The following is a 27,858-nucleotide window of genomic DNA, read 5'->3' as shown; positions in this document are numbered from 1 at the left end:
CATTCCTAATGCCAGCCCCCAGGGTAGTGGCAGAGAGGAGGGTCTTCACGTGGTACCCCTGTCATATGGCCCCTTGAAAAATATGGTTCCATGGAGGTCATGGGACATGTTGTAAGAGGCTTTCCCTCCTGGACCATGTGGAACCTCAAAAGCCCTTTGACCATAAGCTCATTTCAAAACCTGGCTCCATCCTTCATTTGCTCACTTCTCTGAGCCTCAGTTTTCCCACCTGTAGAGTGGGGTTGCTGATACTCAATAACCTCGCAGGTGAGTATGTGTGTTCGTTGCTGTAATAGGTAAAAAGTTCCATCCCTGCTCCAGACCCCCCAAGGCTTGACCGAAGGCTTTATCGTGACCATATCATAGCCCAGCCTCTCCCTCTGTCCCATGCTGCTTCTCACTCCTGCATATGCTCTGCCTCTGAGACCTCCCCAGTAGACCCACCTGAAAATCTCCGACTTAGACTCTCTTTTCCAGGCAACGTGGTTTGGAACATCAGGGCATATCAGGGGTTGTAGATCAATTCAATGCATCTTTGACGACACTTCTATCCCCAGACATGAGCCTTTGCTGGGACCACAGGAGCACAGGGTATGATGGTGATCGGGTGTCTGTCCTGAAGGAACTCCTGGGTGCCTGTCTGCACATCCTCGAATGCCCCTCTGAGAAGTGCTGTCTGATCTCCTAGCAAGAAATTCTCCCTCCCAAATGCTTTCTCTACAGTCAACTCTAGGCATCTCTGTCTTTCCTCCACTGGGCTCCAGACAGCTGGGGACAGAGCCCAGTGCCTTCAACTCCACATCCTTAGGGCCCAGCACCATGCCCGGCACATGTGGTTAACCCTCAGGAGGTGTGTGTTGGATGGATGACTGATCCAAGTACCTGGTCATGTTGATATAGAACTCTGAGCAGTGAGAGAGCTGAGTCACAGAGGGGTTCCTTGCCTTATACGATGGCAGACAGAGAGCAGGGGGAGAGTGAGGCATCTCCATGGACACCTGGATGCTAAGAGGGAACCGTTCAGAAGCCCTGGACCTGGTGTGGCTTGGGATGAGGAGCAGTGTAGATCATCTCCGCCTGTCTGATTCTGTTACATCTGGAGAGGCCGAGCATCACTGCAGTGATGAGGCAGAGAGAAGGCTATGCTTTCAAATATCTGCTCTGCTCAATACTTTGTGATGTGGCGGACTCTATTCACCCTGTAAAAATTTAGGCTCCTTCAGTCTAAAATGGGACAATACCTATATCTTAGAAAGGATTTTAGTACAGAAATAGGCTCACAGCGGGCGCAAGATACAGTATCTTTTTTTTCCCCCTCCATTCTTTTCTTGGCTATTTTTGGGGATGTGTGTCAAAGAAGACATCTCTGTCTTTCACAAGAGTCAGATAAAATAGCTTATTGGTGGGTGCTCAGTGGTGAACTTGCTCACAGCTCAATGGGCTATTTTCAGGACCAGTTCCATTTGGGTCCCATCTGATTATGTGGGCTCAGAGCCCCGTGCCCATCCTGTGCCTTCCCCCCCGCCCCCCGCAAGGCAAGGGCTGCCAAGCAAGGAATAAAATCCACTCCCCCGCCTCCCTCACGGGCTGTGCCTTCAAGTCCCCGAGAAGCCCAGTGCATTAGCAAATAACATCACAATCTGTGGAGATTGCAGCATCAGCTGGAGCGATTAGGGAACAGGTGTTCCCTTCAAAATAAGCCTTTGTGTGCAGAGACATGTGCAGGAACTAGAGATTCACAGCAAAGTAAGGTCATTGGCATGAAAAATCCTCGGGGGGTGAGAGTTGCCATGACGTGACACGCCTCCTTCCCCAGGAGCCCAGGCGTCTCTGGTCCTGCAGCCTTGCTCTTGCCTGCAGCATCTTAAGCAAAGAGGGCTTCCAATTTAGGGCTGAAGCTGCAGCTTGCATCCCCTTCCCCTCCCACCTCCAGAAACGCCAGCAGCTTTGCCCCAGGGGAACTGTTTTCCCTCTCCCACTCATGGCTTATCTGTCAAAGAGGATACTAATGCCTGCCTCGAAGGGTTGCTGAGAAGATTAAATGAAATAAGCATATAAAATCCTGCAGTGGAGAGCTTGGCACAAAAGTGCTCAATAAAATCCTCTGCTGGTCTTATTTTTCTTTGCGTTTGTCCACATAATTAAATTGAATGTTACCCCAAGAGCCTTGTGTTGTCGTGTGGGAGGGATGTGGAGGGTCTTAGATGTTCCCTGTTCTTGGCTTCCGCTCCACCCCGCTGTGTGACCCTGAGCCAGATAATTGCCCTCTCTGGGCCTCGGTTTCTCAATATCAGAAAGAGGATTGGGTGAGATCACTCTGGAGGCCTCCTTGAGTCCTCGCTGTGGTCTCTTATATTGTGATATCCTGACACTTCCTGGTACAACTGAGGACACTTGACTTGTGCTTGGTGTATTCAGATTCTCCACAGAAACAGAATCAATAGGATAGTAAGATCACATGTGTACATACACACACACACATATACACATGTATAAAGAGACAGAGAGATAGACAGACTTATCTTAAGGAATTGTCTCATGTGAATATGGAGGCCAGCAAGTCCAAAATCTGCAGAGCAGGCTAGTAGGCTGGAGACCCAGGGGACAGTTACAATTTGAGTCCAAAGGCCATCTGCTGACTGAACGACCGGCTTCTTTCTCCTCTAGAGTGGGGAGGACAGGTAATGTGTGTGTCAGTCTTTTTTTTTTTTTTAATATCTTCAACTGATTGAACGAGGCCCACCCATGCTGTGTGACTAACCTTTACCCATGATTCAAATCATGATTTAAATGTGAATCTCCTCTGAAACACACTTGCACAGAAACGTCTAGAATAACACTTGACTGCCTATCTGGGTACCACGGATGGGCCCTATGGACACGTAAAATTGACCATCAGTGCTCAGGGTCTGACAGATTCTACTTGAAGGTCAGGAATCCAGTGACTCACAGTCGGGAGAAAGCCTTTTTTCCTCAGGAGCTGGGGCACACTCACTTTCTTCTCGCTGAAAGAAGTGGGGTCACTCCACTGCCCGGGGGAGGAAGAGCCACGTTGTGGAGAGACACAGACGTTAGGACTCCCCTCGTTCTCAGAGCCCCGCCTCCTTGGGTGGCGGAATCTGGGAGTCTGTTCACTTATCTGCTAGTCCTCCGCTCTGCTGGCCTCTGCGTGCCGCAGGGACAAAAATGAACAAAACTCAGTCTTTACCCTCAGTGGGTCATGGGATCTAGTGTGTGAGGCAAAGGAGTAATTAAAATGTTTAAATTCCATGTTTGTGTGAAAAGTGTCAGTCAGTTCAGTTGCTCAGTCATGTCTGATTCTGAGACCCCATGGACTGCAGCATGCCAGGCCTTCCTGTCCATCACCAACTCCCAGATGGACCCAAACTCATGTCCACTGAGTCAGTGATGCCATCCAACCATCTCATTCTCTGTCATCCCCTTCTCCTCCTGCCCTTAATCTTTCCCAGCATCAGGGTCTTTGCAGATGAGTCAGTTCTTTGCATCAGGTGGCCAAAATATTGGAGTTTCAGCTTCAGCATCAGTCCTTCCAATGAATATTCAGCACTGATCTCCCTTAGGATGGACTGGTTGGATCTCCTTGCAGTCCAAGGGACTCTCAAGAGTCTTCTCCAACACCACAATTCAAAAGCATCAATTCTTCAGCACTCAGCTTTCTTTATAGTCCAACTATCACATCCATACATGACTACTGGAAAAACCATAGCCTGGACTAGACGGACCTTTGTTGGCAAGGTAATGTCTCTGCTTTTTAGTATGTTGTCTACGTTGGTCATAACCTTTCTTCCAAGGAGCACTTTTTCCCACTTTTCCAAGTGAAAAGTGTGATACTCATCATTTGAAATCATTTTTTTTTAAATTCTGCTTTTATTTGTTGTCCTCAATGTGCAGCATGTGGGATCTTACTTCCCAGACCAGGGATTGAACCCACACCCCCTGCAGTGGAAGCACAGTCTTAACCACTGGACGACCAGGAAAGTCCCTGAAATCACATTTCTGAATGCCTGCTTTACACCAAGATACTCTATTAAACCACTGATGCATGTGGATTCCATCCATTTCCACAAAACAGTTTCCTATTTCCTTTGACAACTGAAGAAACTTAGAGGTTAAGCCGTATCTGTAAAGTCACACAGCTGGGCAGGGGCCAAGCTGGCATTTTAATTCAGCCTGATGCCAACTCCCCACCTGTCTTAAGCTGCTGAAAAACTGAAAGTATTATTTGCTCAGTTATGTCTCTTTGTGACCCTGTGAACTGTAGCCTGCCAGACCCCTCTGTCCATGGAATTCTCCAGGCAAGAATATTGCAATGGATTGCCATGCCCTTCTCCAGGGGATCTTCCTGACCCAGGGATTGAACCTGGGCCTCCTGCATTGCAGGCAGATTCTTTAACAACTGAGCCACCAGGGAAGCCCCTCGGTTAATCAGCACTGGGTTGATGGTAACCAGAGAAAGGGCTTGGGCTCGTCTGCTCTGCGGGCAGGTGAATGTTTGCTTGGCTCCTGTGGGTGCGCCTTGCACAGGGCACATGCTCAGGAAGGCTTTGTTGAGTGAATGAGTGGCTGAGATCCTAGAATCTGAGAACATCAAGATGAAAGAGATCAAAAGCCCGAGTTGGGAGATGGTTAGGCCTCTAACTTTCCCACAGATCTGTTTCGTGCTGGTGCTCTGAGCCTCGCCGGTCCTGTGCTCACTGGCGGCAATCACAGAAGACATGCTGCCCGAGCAGAGGACTGTGCCTCAGAGGAACACGCCGGCCGCCAACGTGAAGGCCTTCCTTCCTCCACTTCCCTTAGAAGGTGCTTCCCCAGATGGAGGAACGTGTGTCCTTGAGAGGAAATGCCGGCTCCCTTTTGTTTGGATCACTGAGAAGTGAAGAGCAGCATCTTCCTCGAAGGGCATGGTGCTCACCCAGCGCGTGCACACATGTGCGTGGCTTCGCAAGTCCTTCTGTGCTGAGCTCTGTGGCCTGACAGCCCCGCCCTCACTGATGGGAGGCGTGTGCCTGTCGGGGGTGGGCACGTGGAGGGAAACTGAGGCACAGGCCTGACTTCCACGTGGAAATCTCCCCTCTCCCAGATGCACTGTGCTCTTCTTTATTTTTTTCCTTTTTGCTCCATTTCTGTTGGGTTCTTTCCTCTGTACCCTTTGCTCTAAATACACCCTTGCTCCTTGTGAGCATCTTCAGGTCCCTCTTGTGGGGATCCGGAGTTATGAGGATAAGACATGGACGCTTGTTATTACTGTTAACACCTCATCAGGATGCCGTAAGGAGAGACACTGCTGTTGGTTTGTTCACTAGTCAGGTGATCATTAGGCGCCTCCCGTGCCTCAGGCTCTGCACAAGGATGGTGACGTAGGGTGAACAAACACGGCAGCCTCAGCTCCCAGCTTGTGGGGTGAGGTCCCTTCTGTTGCCCTTGGGGTCCATCCGAGTTGCTGGCACATCACAGGTGCTCAGTTAATGTTGGAGGCACAGGCGAGTTGAAATGAGACCTCACTGGATTATTATTTTTTTAATGTTTATTTACGTATTCATTTGGCTGCATTGGGTCTTAGCTGGTATCTTTGTTGTCTCATGCAGGATCTTTCATGGAGGTGCTTGGACTTTCTAGTTGTCGTATGTGGACTTAGCTGTTCCATGGCAGGTGGGATTTAGTTCCCCGACCAGGGATTGAAGCCTCGTCACCCACATTGCAGGGCAGTCTTAACCACTGGACCGCCAGGGGAGTCCCCCTCATTGGCTCCTTGGCTCTCTCTAGCTGCTGCAAGTGGGGGCCGCTCTCCCACGTGTGGCGTGCAGGCTTCACACTGCAGTGGCTTCTCTCGCTGTGGAGCACAGGCTCTAGGGCGCGTGGGCTTCAGTAGTTGCGGCACAGGGGCTCATTAGTTGTGGCTCATGGGCCCGAGAGTGTGCAGGCCTCAGTAATTGTGGCGAATGGGCTCCGTGGTTACGGCCCGTGGGCTCTGGAGGGCTCAGCAGTTGTAGCGCATGAGCCAAGCTACCCCACAGGGCATATGGGATCTTCCTGGCCAGGGATCAAACCCATGCCCCCTGCATTGGCAGGCAGATTCTCATCCACCGTGCCACCAGGGAAGTCCACCTTCTACTATTTTGAGAATTAAGTTGGCAAACACTGTTGTGTTCTCCCTCTCCCTCTCTGCCAAACAGTTTCAGCAGTCTCATTTAAATGATTATCTAATTTCCTTAAAATCCTGGGGACTAAATAGTAGGTTGCTAAATGGTGCCTGGGCTATGATGGGCTTTCCGTTACATCAGTCTGCTTATGGATGCAATATAATTGTACAGGTTATTTCTAAAAGAGGATATAAATCAGTGGAAATGGGCTTTTCGTGCAGAAGTCTACAGTATTGATTATTTATGCACCACCCTTTTCATTAGTGAAGAGCTGCTTTATTCCACACTGCCTGCTTTCAGATGCCTTGCTCCTCTCCAGAGAGTCAAGGCATGATGGGAGGTGTCAGTTAGGAAAGGAGAGGATGGTACCCTCCTTCCCAGACTGCCTTGCATTTCCTCACTGCGTCATCAGGGTCCAGTGCAGCAGACGCTCAGTAAACACATACCAAGGGACTTCCCTGGCAGTCCAGTGGTTAAGAATCTGCCTTGCAGTGCAGGGGATTCGGGTTTGATCTTGGGTCGGTGACCTAGGATCCCACAACCCACAGAGCACCTGAGCCCGCGTGCTGTGACTTCTGAGCCCACTGGCCACAGCTGGAGTCCAGGTGCTGCAACTGAGAGCCAATGCAGCCAAATAAATATTAAAAAATAATAAACACATACCGAGTGAATTACAGGATGTGGATGCAGCAGGACATACAGGCAATATCACCAGATTTGGAGGAAGAAAACCCGGTAGGCCAGGTTCTTCCACGGGTGAACTGTGAGAGCGTGGGCAAGTCAGTTCACCTCTCTGAGCCTGTTTCTTCTTGTCTTTTGTTGTTATTCAGTGGCTAAGTCATGTTCGACCCTTTGTGACCCCGTGAACTGCAGCACACCAGGCTTCCTTGTCTTTCACTGGCTCCTGAAGTTTGCTCAAACTCATGCTCATTGAGTTGGTGATGCCATCCAACCATCTCATCCTCTGTCATCCATCTTTCCCTGCATCAGGGTCTTTTCCAATGCGTTGGTTCTTTGCATCAGGAGGCCAAAGTACTGGAGCTTCGGCTTCAGCATCAGTCCTTCCAATGAATATTCAGTGTTGATTTCCTTTAGGCTTGACTGGTTTGATCTCTTGGCAGTCCAAAGGACTCTCAAGAGAAGAAAACTGCTCACTTTGTAAACTCTGCTTTTGGTTCAGATGGGAGAGGGGGCTCCCCCTTGGCATACCCCTCTCTCTCTACTGTCTTCTCTCCCATCCTGTTCTCCAGGGATGATGAAATCATGACACCACACATCACATTTGCCTTCTAACGTAATTGTACCAGTTAAATATATCAAACACTTCCCCGTGTTAGGCTCTTGCTGGATATTTTTAATATGCTGTCTCTCAGCTCCCTGCATAGGTTCACATGCTATAATTGAGAAAACTGAAGCTCTAACAACTTCAGCAAATAGCTCAGCACCAGGCAGAAGGTCCCTGATAGGCCTGGCACATGAGCCCAGGAATGACTGCATCTGACCCCTGCCTTCTGTCCACTTGGAATTATTATTCACCTGCTTGTCTTCTTTAATCTTCTAGTAAGTGAGGGACCACGTCTGCCATGCTTGGCATCAAGCATTCAACACGGGTATCTCTTGAATCAATAATTATATTAATGTTGGCTCCTTTTTTGCAAATAATAATATTTTTTGAAGAACTCAAGTCGAAGCCATTCTGTGTGTACTTTTTCAGATAGTATTTTAGTTAATGCTCAAGTGTGAGGTTGAGTGATGTCACCATGAACAAATTAGCCCCATCTGTAGTCTCATGGAATTTACAATCTGGCCAGAAAAAAATACTGAAAAAATAATTTCATGCAAGATAAACATTAAGAAAGGGTCATCTACGGTGCTGTAGCTCTGCAGAAACATGTAATGGGGTCAGGGGGTTGGTCCCAAGGATACTGGGGTGGGACTTCCCCGATGGTCCATTGGCTAAGACTCCATGCTTCCCATGCAGGAGGCCTGATTTCAATCCCTGGTCAGGCAGTTAGATCCTACATGCCAAAACTAAAGTGGCTCAGATGATAAAGAGTCTGCCTACAATGCAGGAGACCTGAGTTCAATCCCTAGGTTGGGAAGCTCTCCTGGAGAAGGAAATGGCAACCCACTCCAGTATTCTTGCCTGGAAAATCCTGTGGATGGAGAAGCCTGGTAGGCTACAGTCCATGGGGTCACAAAGAGTCGGACACAACTGAGCAACTTCACTTTCATTAAAAAAAAAAAAATCAGTGATTGAGGGCAGGCTTCTTTGCAGGAGGAAATTGAATCTGCTTGTTCAACTAGAAGGTACTCAGGATGTAAGACTGAATTTAGATCCACCTTTTGCCATGACTAGTGACCTCCCAAGTCCTCCATCTTCCAAAGCTAGGCATTGCTAGGGGCCTCCCAAAGCATGTGGTCCATCTTTCTTTTTTTGAGAGAATATCCTTTGTTGGAGTTTTTACCTATTACTTTATTTAGCATGTTTCTATAGAATACCTATTTTCATTACCCCCCTGATGGATTAGACAAGCACAGCCAAGGGAGAGATGAGGACCCCACATCACACGGGGTCAGTCTTTGGCTGGGGGTCTCCTAGGGAGGCACAAATGAGGGTCAAGCTTCCCGAACTCAGAAACAGTCATGAAACACTTCTCAGAGTGAAGCGTCTCTAACCTGAGTCAAAATGAGTGGATTGTCGATTGTAGCCGGGAGAGGAGGGCTGGAGAAGAGTGTTAGCAGGGCTACGGGCAGGGAGTGAGAGGGCAGGGTCCTCTGGGGACTCCCAGGGAGGTCATTGTGGACGGACATGGGGCTGGGACGGTCACAGTGGTCTGATCGTTAGGAACCCTGGCAGCTAGCTTAGCCACAAAAATATGGCAAGTCAGGGATTGGAATGACAGGATGGGTTGTCATCCTTGCTGTTATGTAGAGGACTGATTGGAGTAGAGTTTACAGCTGAGGCCAGAGAGGCAAGGTTGGAGGCCAGCGCAATGGTCCAGGAAAGAACAGAACAATTACCTGGGCAATGAAGAGGTGAGTTGAGCAGAGAAGAAAGATAGATGGATGTCAGAACTGCAATTGAAGTCGAATGGGGAGACTTGCAAAATAAGTGATGGTCAGGGATCACTACAAATAACCAACAAAATAATTGTTGGTCAGGGATCACTACAACTCGGTTGTGAGCTAAGTTCCTAATAAAGAGAGTTAGTAAACTTGATTCACACTCAAGTGTGAATGGCTACAATAATCCATTTTCAGTTCAGTTCAGTTCAGTCACTCAGTTGTGTCCGACTCTTTGCGACCCCATGAATTGCAGCACACCAGGCCTCCCTGTCCATCACCAACTCCTGGACTTCACTCAGACTCACGTCCATCGAGTCAGTGATGCCATCCAGACATCTCATCCTCTGTCGTCCCCTTCTCCTCCTGCCCCCAATCCCTCCCAGCATCAGAGTCTTCCATTGAGTCAACTCTTCGCATGAGGTGGCCAAAGTACTGGAGTTTCACCTTTAGCATCATTCCTTCCAAAGAACACCCAGGACTGATCTCCTTTAGAATGGACTGGTTGGATCTCCTTGCAGTCCAAGGGACTCTCAAGAGTCTTCTCCAACACCACAGTTCAAAAGCATCAATTCTTCGGCACTCAGCCTTCTTCACAGTCCCACTCTCACATCCATACATGACCACAGGAAAAACCATAGCTTTGACTAGACGGACCTTTGTTGGCAAAGTAATGTCTCTGCTTTTCAATATGCTATCTAGGTTGGTCATAACTTTCCTTCCAAGGAGTAAGCGTCTTTTAATTTCATGGCTGCAGTCACCATCTGCAGTGATTTTGGAGCCCCCAAAAATAAAGTCTGACACTGTTTCCCCATCTATTTGCCATGAAGTGATGGGACCAGATGCCAAGATCTTCGTTTTCTGAATGTTGAGCTTTAAGCCAACTTTTTCAATCTCCTCTTTCACTTTCATCAACAGGCTTTTTAGTTCCTCTTCACTTTGTGCCAGGGTGATGTCATCTGCATATCTGAGGTTATTAATATTTCTCCTGGCTATCTTGATTCCAGCTTGTGCTTCTTCCAGCCCAGTGTTTCTCATGATGTACTCTGCATATAAGTTAAATAAGCAGGGTGACAATATACGGCCTTGACGTACTCCTTTTCCTTTAGGTGACCCTAATTGACATTTTAGGAATCAGTAAACTAAAATGGATGGGAATGGGCAAGTTTAATTCAGATGACCATTATATCTATTACTGTAGACAAGAATCCTTTAGAAGAAATGGTAGTCAGCAGAAGACTAATAGTCAGCAAAACATTCTGAAATGTAGTACTTGGGTGCAGTCTCAAAAATGACAGAACAATCTTGGGATTGTTTCCAAGGCAAACTATTCAATATCACAGTAATCCAAGTCTATGCCCCAACTACTAATGCCAAAAGAAGTCAAATGATTCTATGAAGACCCAAAAGACCTTATAGAGTTCACACCAAAAAAGATGTTCTTTGCATTATAGGAGCTGTGCTTAGTCGCTCAGTCATGTCTGACTCTTTGCGACCCCATGGACTATAGCTCGCCAGGCTCCTCTGTCCATGGGGATTCTCCAGGCAAGAATACTGGAGTGGGTTGCCATGCCCTCCTCCAGAGAATCTTCCCAACCCAGGGATCGAACCCAGGTCTCCCGTATTGCAGGTGGATTCTTTACTATTTAAACTAACAGGAAAGCTGCAACATAGGGGATTGGAGTGCAAAAGTAGGAAGCCAAGAGATACCTAGAGTAACAGGCAAGTTTGGCCTTGGATAAATGAAACAGGGCAAAGACTACTTGAATTTTGCTGAGACAACACACTGGTCATAGCAAACACTCTCTTCTGACAATGCAAGAGATGACTCTACACATGGACATCCCTAGATGATCAATACTGAAATCAGATTGGTTATATACTCTTTGAAGCCAAAGATGGAGAGGTTCTATACAGTCAGCAAAAAAAACAAGACTGCGAGTTGACTGTAGTTCAGATCATGAGCTCCTTATTGCAAACTTCAGGCTTCAATTGAAGAAAGTAGGGAAAACCACTAGCCCATTCAGGTATGACCTAAATCAAATCTCTTATGATTATACAGTAGAGGTGACGAATAGATTCAAAAGATTAGATCTGATAGAGTGCCTGAAGAACTGTGGATGGAGGTTCATAACATTGTACAAGAGGCGGTGACCAAAACCATCCCAAAGAAAAAGAAATGCAAGAAGGCAAAGTGGTTGTCTGAGGAGACCTTACAAATAGCTGGGAAAAGAAGAGAAGCAAAAGGCAAAGGAGAAAAAGGAAGGTTTCCTCACCTGAATTTAGGAGTTACATTTAAAAAGATGAATGTTTATCTCACAAAAGGGGAATGTTTATCTCTATTCTCTCTGCCCAGAATATCCTTCTCTGACCCCTCCCATCACTCCCTCCATCCAGAGAACTCCTAGTTAGCCTTCAAAACCCAATTCAGTCATTACCTTTTATGTGAAGCTTTCTTTGACTAACCCAGATAACCATAAGCTGCTGATTTGTCTGTCCTACATTTGCACTTTAAGCATACTTCTCTCATTTTGCCTGAAAGTAATAACTGTTTAATGAGTCTCTTTTGTTCTATCATTTCAAAGCATTCCATGAGGACATAGTCATTCATCTCAATATTCAAAATTAAATCACTCCAAGGACATTTTACCCTCCTTTCTCAGGGTGAAACCAGGTCACCCCTTGAGGAAACAGATGACAGACTTGGTCAATAACCAGAATTTTAAGCAGAACAGGAATTAAGGACCCTGGGACTGAGCTGACAGTGTCCAGGGTTCTTTACCTTTGTCCTCTTTGTGGAGATAATGACAGGTCATGGTGGGGGGTCTACATCAAGGAAATTGGGGGCCATAAGAAATGGAGACCAAACGCTTGACCACTGCAAATACTAATGAGCGAATTAGAGAGGAGGACACAGTTCTGGCCACAGAGGCAATTGGCTGGGTGTTGGCTCTCATTCTGCCAGGATATATTTAGCATTGTGTGAATGTGAAAACAAGGTCTGAACATAAAGCATTTCACTGCTAATGGATTTGTGGGACCCACTTCTCTCAGCTGGTTCTTGATAGATGACAAGGGCCTGCAACTGACGTTGCCTAGCAGAGTAGTTATTCATTTGGTTCTTTCTTGACGTCTAGCTGGGCAGATATCTTCCAAAGGAAGTCTTGATGTCAGAGAGAAGGCCATTTCTATTTACTGCGGTCTTAGTGGAAGGGACGCTGATGCAGGAGCCAGAAGCTGGAGGTTCTAGAACTGATTTCCCTAGTGTCTATGCTCTGAGACCCCAGCAGAGCCCACCCATGCAGATGGGCTAAATCAGGAAATGCAGAACCTTGGAGTTGGGTGGGGTGGAGGTCTGGAGGAAACTGCAGAGATGCTCCCACATACCCTTCATTCTTTTTGTAAATTAATTTTTAATTGGAATATAGTAGCTTTACAATGTTGGGTTTGTTTCTACCGTATAGCAAAATGCATCAGCCATGTGTTATACATACGTCCCTTTTTTCTGAACTTCCTTCCCATTCAGGCCACTACAGACCCCTGAGTAGAGTAGATGCTCATTAGTATTCATAGTGTTCATAGACACTCATAGTATTGATAGTGTGTATATGTTAATCTCAGTCTCCCAATTCATCTCACCCCTCTCTTTCCCTTACATTTGTTCTCTGCATCTAGGTCTCTATTTCTGCTCTACAAGTAAGATCATTTATACCACTTTTCTAGATTCCACATGTATGTGTTAATATGCAATATTTGTTTTTCTTTTTCTGACTTACTTCGCTCTGTGTGACAGTCTCTAGGTCCATCCATGTTTTGCAAGTGGCACAATTTCATTCCTTTTTACTGCAGTCTTTTAGGCATCTCTAAGGACTGCATTTCCCAGGCATACTTGGAATTAGGTTTAAGCCTTAAGACTAGATTCTGGTTAAATGGGAGCAGAAGTGATACAGGCCTCTTTCCCCACTCTAAAACATCTTGTTTGATGATCTGGTCTTTCTTTCCTTTCCATGGTGACCTCAGTGGTCATGTGTTTAAGAGGGCAGTGGCACCAAACAGAAGAATTTGGATCTAGAGACACCCACACAGGAGAGTCTCTGAGCTCTATCAGACTTTGGGAAAACAGAAAGAAAAGAAAAATAATGTTAAGAAACTGAGATGTAGCAGTTGCTTGTTATATAGTTAGTATTAAGAAAAACGTGTTCCTTTCTATGTGTCAGACACAGTGAAAACCGAAAATGCATGGCACTGACCTTAGCGATCCGCAATCTAGAAATGGAGACTTTGATACGAGAAGATGGACCCATGAGGACCCATGTTCCAGGTGGCAGGGTATCTGGTAAACTCTCACCTCTGAGAATTGGAAGGCAGACCACAGGCTTGCTGAAATGTGTCTCTGGAGGGAGGTTTCTCAGACTCGGCACATTTGATACTTGGGACATCTGGGGACACTGGGGGTGGGTGATTCTTCGCTGTCCTGTGTGTTGCAGGGTTTTTGGCAATATCCCTCGTCTCTGCCCATTAGATGCCCCAGCACCTGCTACTCAGTTGTGACAACCAAATATATCCCCAGACATTGACAGATGTCCCCCAGGAGGCCAAATTTCCCCTGGTTGAGAACCTCTGCTCTGGGGAAAGAGGTTGGAAAACAGAAAGTTAGCAGCAGCGTGTCTTACTGCATGTGGCTCTGTTTGAGGAGGTGTTACAGAAAACTGGTGAGCTCGGGAGGGAAGTAAGTGTCTTCCAAACACACATGGAAAGGAAGAGAGAGTCTGTGCACAAGTTGGGGGAATGGCAAAGCTCGGAAATCTCTTTCTCTTTGAACACAAACATTAAGATGATTATTTTTAAAAGCAAACAAAAACTTTGTGTGACAAGAAAACTCCTCATTTAAATAAAACGACAGTGGGCTTTCCTGTTGGCTCAGTGGTAAAGACTTCGCCTGCCAATGCAAGAGACGAGGGTTTGATTCCTGGTCCTGGAAGATCCTACATGCCTCGGAGCAACTAAGCCCGTGCTCTAGAGCCCAGGAACTGCAGCTCATGAGCCCACATGGCACAATGACTGAAGCCCATGTGCTGCACAGTAAGAGAAGCTACCGCAATGAGAAACCTGTGTACCACAGTGAAGAGCAGCCCGCACTCCCTGCAACTAGAGGAAAGCTTGCAAAACCATGAAGACCCAGCACAGCCCAAATAAATAAATATATAAATAAAGTGACAGTGACTGGGGGCAGAAATCAGATTAATGCTCCAAATCTCCCACATATCGACCCAGAAACCTTCAAGTCAACTTCCATTTAGTTCCTAAGAGAAACCTGGAGGCAGAAAATCAAAGAAATGAAGCAGATTTAAGAGCACATGGAAGAGACTAGAAGCAGATGCCCTAACCCTAAGCTGTGATGCTGAGAGCGCATGGCGGCGTGAACCCAGCGACCCTCCTTTAAGCAACTTTCTCCAGTAATGAAAATACACAGCAACCGGCTGATTGACTGTTTGGTGACACTGTTGCCCAGGTGAGTGTGGTGTGTGCACACACACTCACACACGTGCACGTGCACACGCACACACACACACATGTACTTGCACAGCCACGTGTGGTTATATTTGCAGGAAAGATGAAGCAGTCCCCCCAAAGTCACTGTGTTCTGGTTTGAATGCAATCAGCCAACAAGCAGGGCAGTGCACACTTATTTTCCTGATGCCCAGGCTTCTGTCTTTGGTCTGAGATGTGTGCTGGCCGAGGAGGAGCAGGTGCTGCAGGCAGATGGCTGGAGAGAGTCCTGGTAACTGGAGGGTGATCAAGGGCCTCTTGCTGCAATTCAGGCAGAACTTGCAAGCCCAGCTATCCTCTTTGCACCTTCCTCCTTTCTTCAAGGCTCGCGCTGGACTGAAGGTGCTCTTGCATTGAAAAGGAAGAAAGTGAAATTGGGATGGGCAATGTGAGAGCTGACATACATGGCACTTGCCCCCAATAAACTGGCTTAAGAGTGTCCAGCTCAGCTCAGCCTGTCAAACCCACCTTGTCAAACGTGGGTCTGTCCACTGCTAACTCATGTCTGTCGAGCTCCATGGCTGCTTAGCTCTCAGTTATATTTGTTACCACAGTATAGACATCAGAAGTTCAGGAAATTTGCACTTTTAAAAAATGCATTATTTACTTGTATTTTTGGTTGTGCTGGGTCTTTGTTGCTGTGCGTGTGGCTTTTTCTGGTTGTGGCAAGTGGGCTCTACTCTCCAGTTGCAGTGCTCCAGCCATTCTTATTGCAGAGTGTGGGCTCAGTAGCTGTGGGGCAAGGGCTTCGTTGCTCCTTGGCATTTGGAATCTTCCCAGAACCCATGTCCCCTGCATTAGCAGGTGTATTCTTAACCTCTGGACCACCAGGGGAGTCCTATCCACACTTCTTAGTAGCTTATTGTCAGTAAACAACCTTGAATATGGTACCAGGTCACAGGCAAAGAGTGCCTTTCCCTGGGACCTGTAGTTGGGGATAGTTATTATATTAACCAGGAGTGCACATCAGAATCTCCTGGGAAGCACTTCTTTTTAAGATGATGTTTTCTGAGTCTTATTTCCAGAGACTGTGATTTAGCTCAATCAGAGTAAGGCTTAGAGAGCAGTATTTAAAAAAATCTCCCCTGATTCTGGTGTATACTTGAGTGGAGGTCTCCTGGAATGAACCAGAAGGTACAGACTTTGGAGTTGGGCTCACTTGGGCACAAACCCAGGATGGGTCACTCTAGTCCTTGAGTTCATCACCTCTCTGAGCTTGGGATAATGTATAGACACAAGTGCTCAATTTGGAGGCAAAGCTCAATGACCTCCCTTTTCAATTGAGATATTTGGTCCAGTCCATGAAGAAGGCAATCCAAGCTTTAACATCTATGATTCTGCATATTCTAATTAGGCTTTGTTGATTGTAGCATTTCTTCCCTCCAATTTCCACTCTTTCCTCTGACCCCAGGTTGCATTAGGAGGCCCTTCCTGGACCCCAGTATCTTCTTGCTCATTCTCATCATCACAGACTTTGTAGTTGATTGTCATTGCTCATTGTCTAGCCAGTCTCATGAGACTTCAGCTTTCTAGATTGCAAGTATTGGGGGCAGTTACTGCTCACTGTATCATTTCAAACCAACAGGTGCCCCCACCCCAGAAAGAACCCTACGTGCACAGCCATTGTCACGTGACTCTTTTAATTAATTAGTTGATTTTTGGCTGTGCCGGGTCTTCCTTGCTGTGCGGGCTTTTCTGTAGTTGCTGCAAGCAGGGGCCGCCCTCCAGCTGTGGTATGCAGGCTTCTCACTGTGGCAGCTTCTCTCATTGCAGAGCAAAGGCTCTAGGGCTCACAGTCTTCAGTGGTTGTAGCATGTGCATTCGGCCGTTGCAACTCCTGGCTCTAGAGCGCAGGCTTAATAGTTGTGGCAAACAACTTTAGTTGTTCCGTGGCATGTGGAATCTTACCAGACCGGGGATTGAACCTGTGTCTCCTGCATTGGCAGGCAGATTCTTTCCCACTGAACCACCAGGAAGTCCCGGTCACATGGCTCTTGATGCTTTCTATGCTTTATCCTATTTAATGCCCATGATAACCCTCTGAGCTAAATCATCACTTGTACTTTGGACACGAGGAATCTGAGGCTCAGGTCACACAAGTGCAAAGCTTCAGAAGAGAACCCAGTGTGGCAGAGAGTGTCTAACACTGGTGTGCCTGGCCTTGGAAATTGCCCATGTAGGCACCTGGTCCACAGTGCATAAGAATCTCATGTTCATGGCAGCAGCCTGCCACCTTGCCACACCTTGCCCATCCTATTGCTTCACCCTCATCCGCAGCTTTATAGAATGTTTCTTCCTCCTAAATATAGCAGGAATGCTCCCCAAACCTCTCTGTAATCATAATTGCTCCATCTGAGAAAACAAAAACCATAATTTGAGCATAACTACTCATTGAGGAGTTAAAGACTTGGCAAGAGTTACTGAAAAGAATCATTTTATGTTCTGGCTCTTAGGCATGCCCTGGACTTGGAGTTAAGAAATCCATAATTAAATTGGACTCTGACCTTTATTAGCTTTTGTTCTTGAGTAAGTCAGTAAACCTTCTGAGATTCAGAGCCCTGGTCAGGAAAGTAACAGTAATACTTGTTCCTTAATTCTTTAACATAATCAGTAACTTGGCCATCTCACCGTATTCCTGTATCTGGTCATTTTTAGTGAGACTGCAGCTAACCATGTGTTCTCCTTCTGTCACGGACAAGCAGGACACTAGTGGAGGGTATATATTTTAAATAAACAATTATATCATTAACTGTTAAATGTGTTAGTTGCTCAGTCATGCCTGACTCTTTGCAACCCCATGGACTGCAGCTCACCAGGCTTCCTCTGTCCATGGAATTCTCCAGGCAAGAATACTAGAGTGGGTTGTCATTTCCTTCTCCAGGGGCTCTTCCTGACCCAGGGATTTAACCCAGGTCTCCTGCAATTCAGGCAGTTTCTTTATCATCTGAGCTACCAGGGAAGCCCATTATATTATTAAATCATACATTATAATTGTGACGAGAGTTAAAAATGAATAGAGCAAGTGATTAATTGCTCTTCTACTCTCTCTGTGTCTTGTTTATGTCCTGTTTAGGATGATTCACCTACGTGCCAGAGAACTCTTGTTATATATGATCATCTTTGGGAAACCCTAGCATTTCAAAATATATACCTGTTTAAGTGTCTGCAGTATCTGCCATGAGCCCTGGACTCTGGACCCAGGTTGCAAATGTTGCATTCTTGACTCTCTGCGTGAGTGTGTGTGTGTGTGTGTGTGTGTGTGTGTGTGTGTGTATGTGTGTGTGCAATTTTAGACAGTTTACTTATTCTCTCTATACCTGAGTTAAACTCATCTGTAAAATATAAATAATATTAATATGGAAAATGTATAGGTTTGGAGTGAGAAATCAATGTGTTAATATATGAAAGCCTGCGACATAGCACAAGGTACAAGATCAGCCTTCCATAAGTCGCTATACATGTACTGGTTCCTACTAACAACTTATCACGAGCACATCATACCTGTGTGCCTGTCAGCTGATGGCTCCTAAAGGGAAAGGGTGAAACAGGTGAACAAGCAGAGGGGCCTTGCAATAATCCAGGAAAGAACCTGCCCCCAGGTAATTACCCCAGGAAATGGGAGGAGGAGTGTAAAGGGTGAGAGGAATTTTGGAGGGAGAATAAATAGATCTGGGTGCGGGAGAAAAAAATTCAAAGACAACTCTGGTTTTCTTTTTGGCTAATTGGGAATGGTATATATAGTTTTCCCATTTATTCCCTTGAACTCTTTTTTGGTATTTTCTCAGTCTTCATCTCCAATGTGTAACCAGATCTGGTACTTTCCACCATATGATTGCTGAGGGTTTTCCCTGAGTTTACAGTGCTCTGAACCTTCACTGGTGCCTGGTGGGTTTTTGTAATACGACTGAAGGCTGGAGTTCAAGGCCACGATGAAAGCTGCCTAGATCAGGTTCCAGGCTCAGCAGTTCTAGAAATTACAGGAAAACTGGATATTGTGATGTTTTCCCCCCACATATCAGACTGTTCTCCTAATCAGTGTCCCTTTTTTCTCACTGAAAAATGATCAGGACCAATGGAATATTCCAAAACTCCATACTTTCTATCTCCAGTGTTATGCATAATTGAATATATTTGATAGTTTCTATCATCTTGAAAAATCACTTTTCAAATATTGAAATAATAAAAGATCCATCAAAGAACAGTGGTGTGATATTACCTTCTGTTCCCATGGAGACCAAATCACCAGTGTTCAGCTGTGTGATTATTAATGGCATCTGCTCATATAAGGCACACTGAGTGAGCTTGGTAAGTAAGCAAATGATATTTATCATCGCCTGCAATGTGTTCAACTCATTTCAACTTATGTTTGTCATTGGGATTTTATAAATGGTTTTATTTTCTAGTTTGGTTCCATTTAATTTTTTTGAAGGGCATGTTGCCAGTGTTTGGTAAGATATTTCTTGGCGATGTTGCTTAGTCTTATGAGAAACACTTTATTTGTGTGTGTGTATATGTGTTTGTTTGGGGGAGGCATGTCATTGAACAGGATTTCTGCAGTGTAGACTCAACAGCTACAGCATACTATAGGAAGCAAGAAACCCAGTAAAACCGGAGAGGGATTTTTATTGAGCAAGTACTGTATGGTGTACAGACTGTTCAATTTTTGCAAACAGGGTCTCTTCTGAGCCTTGTAAGATCCATGAACATTTCACATTATGAATCCCATTCTATAGATGAAGACACTAAGGATCTGAGAGGCCAAGCATTTTTCCTAAGGGCACTTATTTGAAACATAATTCTAAACCACCTGTATGTAGTTCTGAAGTGATTGCTCTTCTTTGTGTTTTTCACTAAACTAAATTGTGGTTCTGAGCATAATGCTGGCCTCTGTGGGTTGTTCTCATGGTTAATGTATTTAAAGCGATGGGCACATAGCCACTGTTGAGTGAATGGTATTGGGTTGGCCAAGACCGGGGAGCGAGACCATACCTTTCACTTTAACAGAGTCTGCTCCACTAACTGTTGGAACTGAATCTCATTCCTCGCTGACTTCTGCCATCCTCTCTGCCTCATTGGCTGCTGCCTCTGGGTAGCACAGAGAGTCCTGTTCCATATTGATCTCATTGTCTTTCCCAAGAGAACTTTCAATGAAAATGATGCCTGTTTGTGGCTGCCGGGGTATCAGCTGGAGGCTTCGGGGAGCACTCCAACTTTGGCTTAGCCCTGCCTGTAGGCTCTGATGCATTCATGGGAGGGAGAGAGGGTTGGAGGGTGGAGAGCCCCTGAGAACTTCCCACGGTGCCTTAGCTACACTTCTTGAGACTTATCGTTGATGCTTTGAGTCTTGGCACTGTGATCCTTGAGTACCATAGTGCGCTCTCTGTCCCAAAGCCCCTTCATCCTGTTTTACTTAACGGCCAATCACACCCCTTTGATTCCTGAACCCCTTTCATAGACAGGGACCCTGAAGCCCTGAGAGCGGAAGTGACTTGCCTAGGATTGTCCATCTGGTAAACTTTAGATGTTGGATTTAAGACTGCATTCAGTGTTCTGTCTGCTATGTAAGTTGTCTTGGTGATCATGGCAGGGAATTCATAGAGGTGTAAGGAGTTTTGCTCCATGACTAAGATTCAGATCAGACTCTGTACTTTCTGTGAATTAATAGAATAATATTAGCTAAAATATACTAATAATATTAACTAAAATATCTTTTCCGGGCACTGTCTTAAGCCTTTGCATACACTCTCTGATGTGCTCTTTGCTTGCAGCCTATGAAGAAGCTGCCTTTTATTTCCCTCGTTTTACAGGCAAGGCAACTGAAGCCTACAGAGATAAGCACCCGGCCCAAGTCCAGGTAGGCTGTGAGTGACGGGGCTGGAGTTTCAGCCCACGCTGGTATAACCCTAGAGATTTGCTCTTAGCCATTACGTCTGTTCAGCTGGGGTCATCTTCTGGGGACCCAAACACATTTTCTGTGTTGCTTATCTGAGTGAGTCACCAGAAACCTCAGAATCACCTATGACTGCTTCTCCCTTGCATCCTCATCAGTGGCTGATTCCTTCAAACTCCAGGAGTCTTAGTTTGTCCCCCCCACTCCCTTATCCCTCTTCTACTGCCTGAGCAGATGCCCTTTTACCTGGAAAACGCTCAGCGTCCCACTTGTCACTCACCTTCTGGTCCTCTTCTCTCTCCTCGCCTCACCCAGGCTGATTGGAGATGATGGACTGTAAGCGCATCATCATGACAAACAAGAGCGTCATATTCGCTTATTTTACATCTTTCAATCTGCACTCAACTTCAGCTTTCTCCCCACGTGTGCACTGTGCTAAAATCGTGTTTTCTTTTTTCACTTCTGCCAAAGGTCTTCCTTTACTTGAGTTTTCACATACATGCCTGGAATTTTCATCCTCCTTGAAAAAAAAATATGACTATGTCTTTTAAATTATAGGGTCACTTCTTACATGGCATTTTTTCTTGTCTTGACCAAGAACGATACAGATACTGTGTGTGTGTGTATGTGTGCGTGTTGCTGTAGCATTTATACACAAATTTATCACAGCATTCACCAAGCTGCACCAAAACCATTCACCTGTGTGCTGCCTCACACACTCAACTACAAGGGACTTGAATCCAGAAATTACGTACCAATAATCTTTTTAAACTTTCTAACAACATTCTGCTTAGTGCTTAGCCCAGAAACAACACCCAATAATTGATTCTTGAAGAAACTATATACATGATTGATTTGGGCACCACGCTGAATATTTTATGTATGTATATTCTACTTTGGGTTTCCCTGGTAGCCCAGTTGGTAAATAGACTGCCTGAAATGCAGCAGACCTGGGTTTGATCCCTGGGTCAGGAAGATCCCCTGGAGAAGGCAATGGCAACCCACTCCAGTATTCTCACCTGGAAAACTCCGTGGATGGAGGGCCTTTGGCAGGCTACAGTTCCTGAGGCTGCAAAGAGTCAGATATGATTTAGCAACAAAGACCAGATGTATTCTTCTTCATTCTAAGATAATGGCTGTTTGTAATAATATCAACCATAATTAGGGTTAAAACCACCCAAACTCTTCTCGAAAATTTCTCTTGGCTGGGTGTAGAAGTATTACTAAAAATAACATTTGCATAAGGGAAATGGTGGAGTAGTTTGTAAAAAGAGAATAGCTCTCATTTACTAGGATCAAATGGCAACCCACTCCAGTACTCTTGCCTGGAAAATCCCATGGATGGAGGAGCCTGGTAAGCTACAGTCCTGTGAGCCGCAAAGAGTTGGACATGACTGAACAACTTCACTTTCTTTCTTTCTGTTGAGAGGCAGAGAGTGGCCAGCCCTAGGGGATCTGTGACTTGGGTTTGGTGAGGGGAAGGTATATAGATGCTGGCAGGTGGGGATGGGAGACTGGATTCAGGGCCAGAACAGGCTGGTGTCTGGACAATTGAAGTCAGGGCAAGGGGAAACCATGGGCAGAGGGCCCAGGCTTTGGTCTCTGGATTAGAGTGGCTTTCATAACAAACCCAGGGGGCCTACTTATCAAGTTACTGGGAGTGAGCTTGAGAGCCAGGCATCCAGCCACTGGTCTCCAGAGCTGGTGAGGGATTCATACCCATCAAGCCCTCCTGTTCTGCATGGTGCCTACTTGGTGCCAACCTCTGCATGGGTTCCAGTCCAATGGAGCTGGCGGCTTTCTCTCTGCTGCTCATTGAGCTCAGCAAACCTTCCCTCCTTTGCACTCCATTTCCTTTCACTTCTTTCTCTACCCTTCTTTTGCTTAAATCCACAAACAGCAATTTTCAAGGGAGATAAACCTCCTCAGTATTTGATCCTGAACAAGCTAAAATCCGATTCCCAAAAGATGTTCGTGCCAGATCAGGGAGTCAAGTCTTTAAGAATCAAAGGCATCAAGTGAAACAAAAAAGGAATTATATGAAATCAGAAATAATGCCCAGAGTGGAACTAACCTCTCCCATTGCTCCCACTGCCTGCCTGCTATAACCCTTGAGCGTGATCTGATTATGAGGAGAAATGAGACGACATTATATTAACACTAAAATATTATTAATAAAAATAATAGAATTAACTGTGATAGTGATAATAGTCATCATTATTATTTATTCATTGTATCTACTATTTATGGAGTGGCCATCTGGTGTACTTAATATCTACCAGGCTCTTGACTTATTACATAACTAAAATCTGTCATCAATCTTGTATTATGGATGGCATCTCATTCCAAATTTTTTAACAGATAGATTCAGTGATTTCATATGCAGAGTGGAGCCCTGATGAGGTTAAAATCTGCTACGCCAACATGTCAATTCAGACTGACCCTGACAATGGAGGGCATGCTCATTTCATTCAACACATGGTCTCTCATGTTTTTAAAATATCACACATACAATTGTTTGGGAGTTTTTAAAGAGCTTTGATATGCATCCAATTGCATTGATGGATAGTTATTTAGTTAAGTCAGAGCCTTCCTTCAAACTAGACTTTAAAAATAAAGACATTCATCAGAAAGGTGTTTGGGGTTTTTATGATGATCTGACAACTAAATTGCTTGTTCAGTTTGAGTTGTATAATGTTGCTCTCAATTAGATTAAATATTAAGCATCCAGTTTGCCAAATGCTGGCAAAATTGCTGAACATTACATACAGTTTGGAGAACTGCTTTTAATGAAGAACAAATGGAAGTTAAATACTAGAAAGTGAAAGTGTCAAAGCTATAAATGTTTTAATGGAAAGATTCAGCATTTTCAAATGTTGGATATTTCAGGATATTCTGCATTGTAGTGATGGGTATTGACTCCAGTTACCTTAATTAAAGAATCTACTGTCTGCAGAATCCTCGTTAGTACATACAGTTTTCAAGTGGCCTATTCATATCATTTGAAGGCTCTGTCTGTAATACTGAAAATCAAAATCACCCATATTTAGGGACTTCCTTGGTGGTACAGTGGTTAAGACTCCACAATTTCAGTGCCAGGAGCATGGGTTCAATCCCTGGTCAGGAGACTAGGATCCTGCATGCCACACGATGTAGCCAAAAACACAAAACCTAATTAAAAACAAAACCAGTATTACTCATCCCCTCAAGCGAAGTCTGTAATAAACTTTAAAATTAAAATTAAAAAAAAATCACCTGTATTTGGAAGAGAGTAGGGACGTGGGATTCTGGCTCACCTCCCATTTCTATGCCTTGATCTCTTTAGTACAGAGAAAAGGGAGACAGTGTCTGTATGGTGTGGTTACCAGTACAAAGGCCACCAGCATCATGCTAGCTTCTGGGCTCTCTGACCTGTCCTTTCTGTGCGAGTTAGAACTCTGTCATCTGTCCTCCCACATCTATAAAGTAGCATACATGCACCTTTTCTGTATTGCTGTAATACAAGCCCTTGTTATTTGTGAGATGTTCATTCTTTGCCAGATATTCTTCTAAGTACTCACCTTCCATTTCCTGTCTCGGTTGTTCCTCACTATATTTCTTGGTGGTAATTATTTCTTACTATTTTTGTTTTGTAGGTGAGGTATTAATCACACATTCAGACTGGGCTATATGTCATACAGAAGGTGCTCACCGTATTCAACAGAGTAATAGCAAATAATATGCAGTCAATAAGTACAGATGGTTGGATAGCATTACCAACTCAGTGGACATGAAATTGTGCAAATTCCGGGAGATAGTAAGAGACAGGGAGGCCTGGCGTGCTGCAGTCTGTGGGGTCACAAAGAGTTGGACATGACTTACTGGAGCCTATTATACAGAGTGAAGTAAGCCAGAAGGAAAAACACCAATACGGTATACTAACACATATATATGGAATTTAGAAAGATGGTAACAATAACCCTGTGTACGAGACAGCAAAAGAGACACTGATGTATAGAACAGTCTTATGGACTCTATGGGAGAGGGAGAGAGTGGGAAGATTTGGGAGAATGGCATTGAAACATGTAAAATATCATGTATGAAACGAGATGCCAGTCCAGGTTTGGATGCACGATACTGGATGCTTGGGGCTAGTGCACTGGGATGACCCAGAGGGATGGTATGGGGAGGGAGGAGGGAGGAAGGTTCAGGATGGGGAACACATGTATACCTGTGGCGGATGCATTTTGATATTTGGCAAAACTAATACAATTATGTAAAGTTTAAAAATAAAATAAAATTAAAACAAAAAACAAAAACAAAAACAATGATGAGTATGCTGCTGCTAAGTCGCTTCAGTCATGTCCGACTCTGTGCGACCCCATAGATGGCAGCCCACCAGGCTCCCCCGTCCCTGGGATTCTCCAGGCAAGAATACTGGAGTGGGTTGCCATTTCCTTCTCCAAGGCATGAAAGTGAAAAGTGAAAGTGAAATCGCTCAGTCCTGTCTGACTCTTAACGACCCCATGTACTGCAGCCTTCCAGGCTCCTCCATCGATGGGATTTTCCAGGCAAGAGTACTGGAGTGGGGTGCCATTGCCTTCTCTGATGATGAGTATAGACCAGCATAAAAATAAGTCAACTGCCCTAGCCTCAGTTAAGAAGTGTTGCAATATTAATGCTGTCACTTTAGTGGCCTTACATTTAACAGTTTGGTCTTGAATGCTAAGGAAAATGCAGCTATGTAAACTGCACAGCAATATTTGAATGCAACGTGGCCGTGGACACAATCCAGATTTTACTTAACATGTGTTAAGATTATTATTGGTCTATAAATGTTGATAGTATTTTATAGAAAGCTCTTCTTCAATTCCTGACACTTTGTCTCTTTATCTATAAAATGAGGATTATAATGACATCCTTTATAGGATTGATTTAAAAGCTCTAGTTATACTATGACTTCTTATGCAAACACTCTTATTTTGGTTTCTGCAATAGCTATGATCATTCCAATAAAAGCCAGAAGTATTCTGAGCTGGTTTCTTATAGAAGTAAACATTCTAAAATGACAGTATTGGTGCAGTGGCCTCCCATTTGCCTTAATAATCTCTTAGAACAGCATGATCTGTTTTCTGCAGAGGCCAAGAGAGAACCAGTGTTTGCTCCAGAGAGGCTGGAATTGTTGGTGGTTAGGAAAGTGGGCTCTGGGATTAGTTACATGTCATTCCAGCCATAGCCGTGACCTGTACCCTCCATGTGACCTTGAGCCAGTCATCCCCCGCCTTACTTAGAAATGACTCTGAATGCTGTGTATCTCAGACAAGGTTTATTAGGAGCCACATGGGTGGTGTTTATATGTTTGCTATCAGAATATAGATTCTTTCTTTTCATGTTGCCCTACTCTGGTCTTCTTTCCTGGTTTCCCATAGAATGAGCTGTGTATAATAGAAAGTCCACCTGAAGTACTAGGGAGAAAGATAAGGACCCAATTCACACAGGAGACTTCAGAACTCTAAAATAGGAGAGTAATTATTGATGCTGACTCTATGCTGACTTAATTCCAGTGCCAGCTAAAGGAATTTAATACCTTTGATAATTACTAAGTCACAAAGGCATAGAATTTTACATCTTTAAGAGACTGTAGTGAACCCCTCCAGCATTCTAAGTAGAAACATTTACCATGGTCACCATATCCCAAGGTGCTGAGACTGACTGCTCACTTATTCTGCAGATATGTCTGGGTTTCTGATCTGTAAACTAGTCCCTTGGGATGGAGGTATTAATTGCTTGACCCTTAGCACACTACATAATTTACCCAGTGTATCTGATGGCCATTTCACCTTACTTCTGCCAGTTTTATTGTCCCTGTTCTTGCTGTCTTATCCTCAGTTGAGACGATGTTGTTTCTGGTGAATTTAGAATAGGACCCAGGGGAAGAACAGAGCAAGGCTGTGCTGCTTTGGAATCCTGGACTTGTCTTTTAGTAATTATGGAACCTCAGGCTATTTACTTAACATCTCTGGGACTGTTCCACTTTTGCATATTTACATCATGATTTCAACTTCCCTGAATGTTTGGAGGGCCAGATGCAATGACTAATGAGAAGCCAGTCATAGAAGAAGGCTAAACATTTGTCTTCCCATCCCCACTGACGGGCATACCAGCCATGTATTGTCCGTTTCTTACATGCCTCTTTGTGCCGGGGAATTGTTTTTTGATCCCTTGGAGGAGGGCATGGCAACCCACTCCAATTCTTGCCTGGAGAATCCTGTGGACAGAGGCTCCCTGAGGTGGGGCTACAGTCCATAGCATCACAAAGAGTTGGACATGACTGAAGCAACTTATCATGCACACACAACATGATATGTCTGACCCTCCCATGATCAGACTCCAGGCTGTCTGTCCCGAATCATCTCCTGCTTGTTTCTCCTGACTATTTACCTTAGCAGCAAAGTACTGATTATATTTCCCTGCACTTTATTAATTTGTTCCCTCACTGCCTTTGTTTATGACTGTTCTGGTTCCCTCCCTCATCCGTGGTCTACCCACCTAGCCTTTTGAGTTTCGACTGTAGCACTGCTTCTTCCAAGAAGCTTTCCCTAGCTGCTCCTTTCCACACACTCATTGCATCCTAAGGTTTTCTCTAGTATGCTTGCCATGTTGCGCTACAATTTTGCATTCATGTCCCTGGTTCCTCCAACTTGAGACTATTTTCTTCCAGGGGGAGGAGGGCAGTGTGTGCTAATGTCTGGAGCTCAAGTGCTTAGGACACTGATAGATACACAGGAAGCACCGAACATAGAGTAATTAGGATCATGATAATAACCCAGATTGAACTGACCCCATTGATGTGCTGAAGACACCCAATGGGACTTCCAACCATAGTACTTCTAATATAAGGATACAGTTCTCCGAAGTCCAGTGGATCCAGAACAACATTTGCCCAAATTACTTAATAGGCATTAAGGAAACTTTGAAGATAGTTATGAATTATTCAGAGTCAATATGTCATCTTATCTAATAACCAGTGAGTTACTACTTTTTAAACTTTTAAATAAATCTCTTGGTGATATAGAGATTGAAAAAAATTATTAATGAAAATACCACCCCTTCAGTGCATCAGTGGGAGAATTCATATGGAGTTCTTACCAATAATGATTAGAAGACTAATGGGCTGGTGTTTGTTGTACTTTAGGAAAGAAGACAAAGAGC

At 44.9% G+C, this 27,858-nt stretch overlaps 1 protein-coding gene across 1 annotated transcript in view; it reads left to right on the top strand.

Annotated features, from left to right (window-relative positions):
* The window catches only part of FAM135B (family with sequence similarity 135 member B), a 225,651-nt gene that overhangs the window by 151,026 nt on the left and 46,767 nt on the right, over window positions 1-27,858 (top strand). The gene's annotated exons all lie outside the window — the stretch shown is intronic.

The sequence above is a fragment of the Bos grunniens genome, chromosome 14 (genome assembly GCF_055505025.1).
Source record: "Bos grunniens cultivar Pamir isolate PY7600 chromosome 14, Bosgru_T2T1.0, whole genome shotgun sequence".
NCBI lineage: Eukaryota > Metazoa > Chordata > Mammalia > Artiodactyla > Bovidae > Bos > Bos grunniens.
The sequence above is the reverse complement of the archived record's forward strand: the minus strand, read 5'-3'. Positions and strand labels throughout refer to the sequence as shown.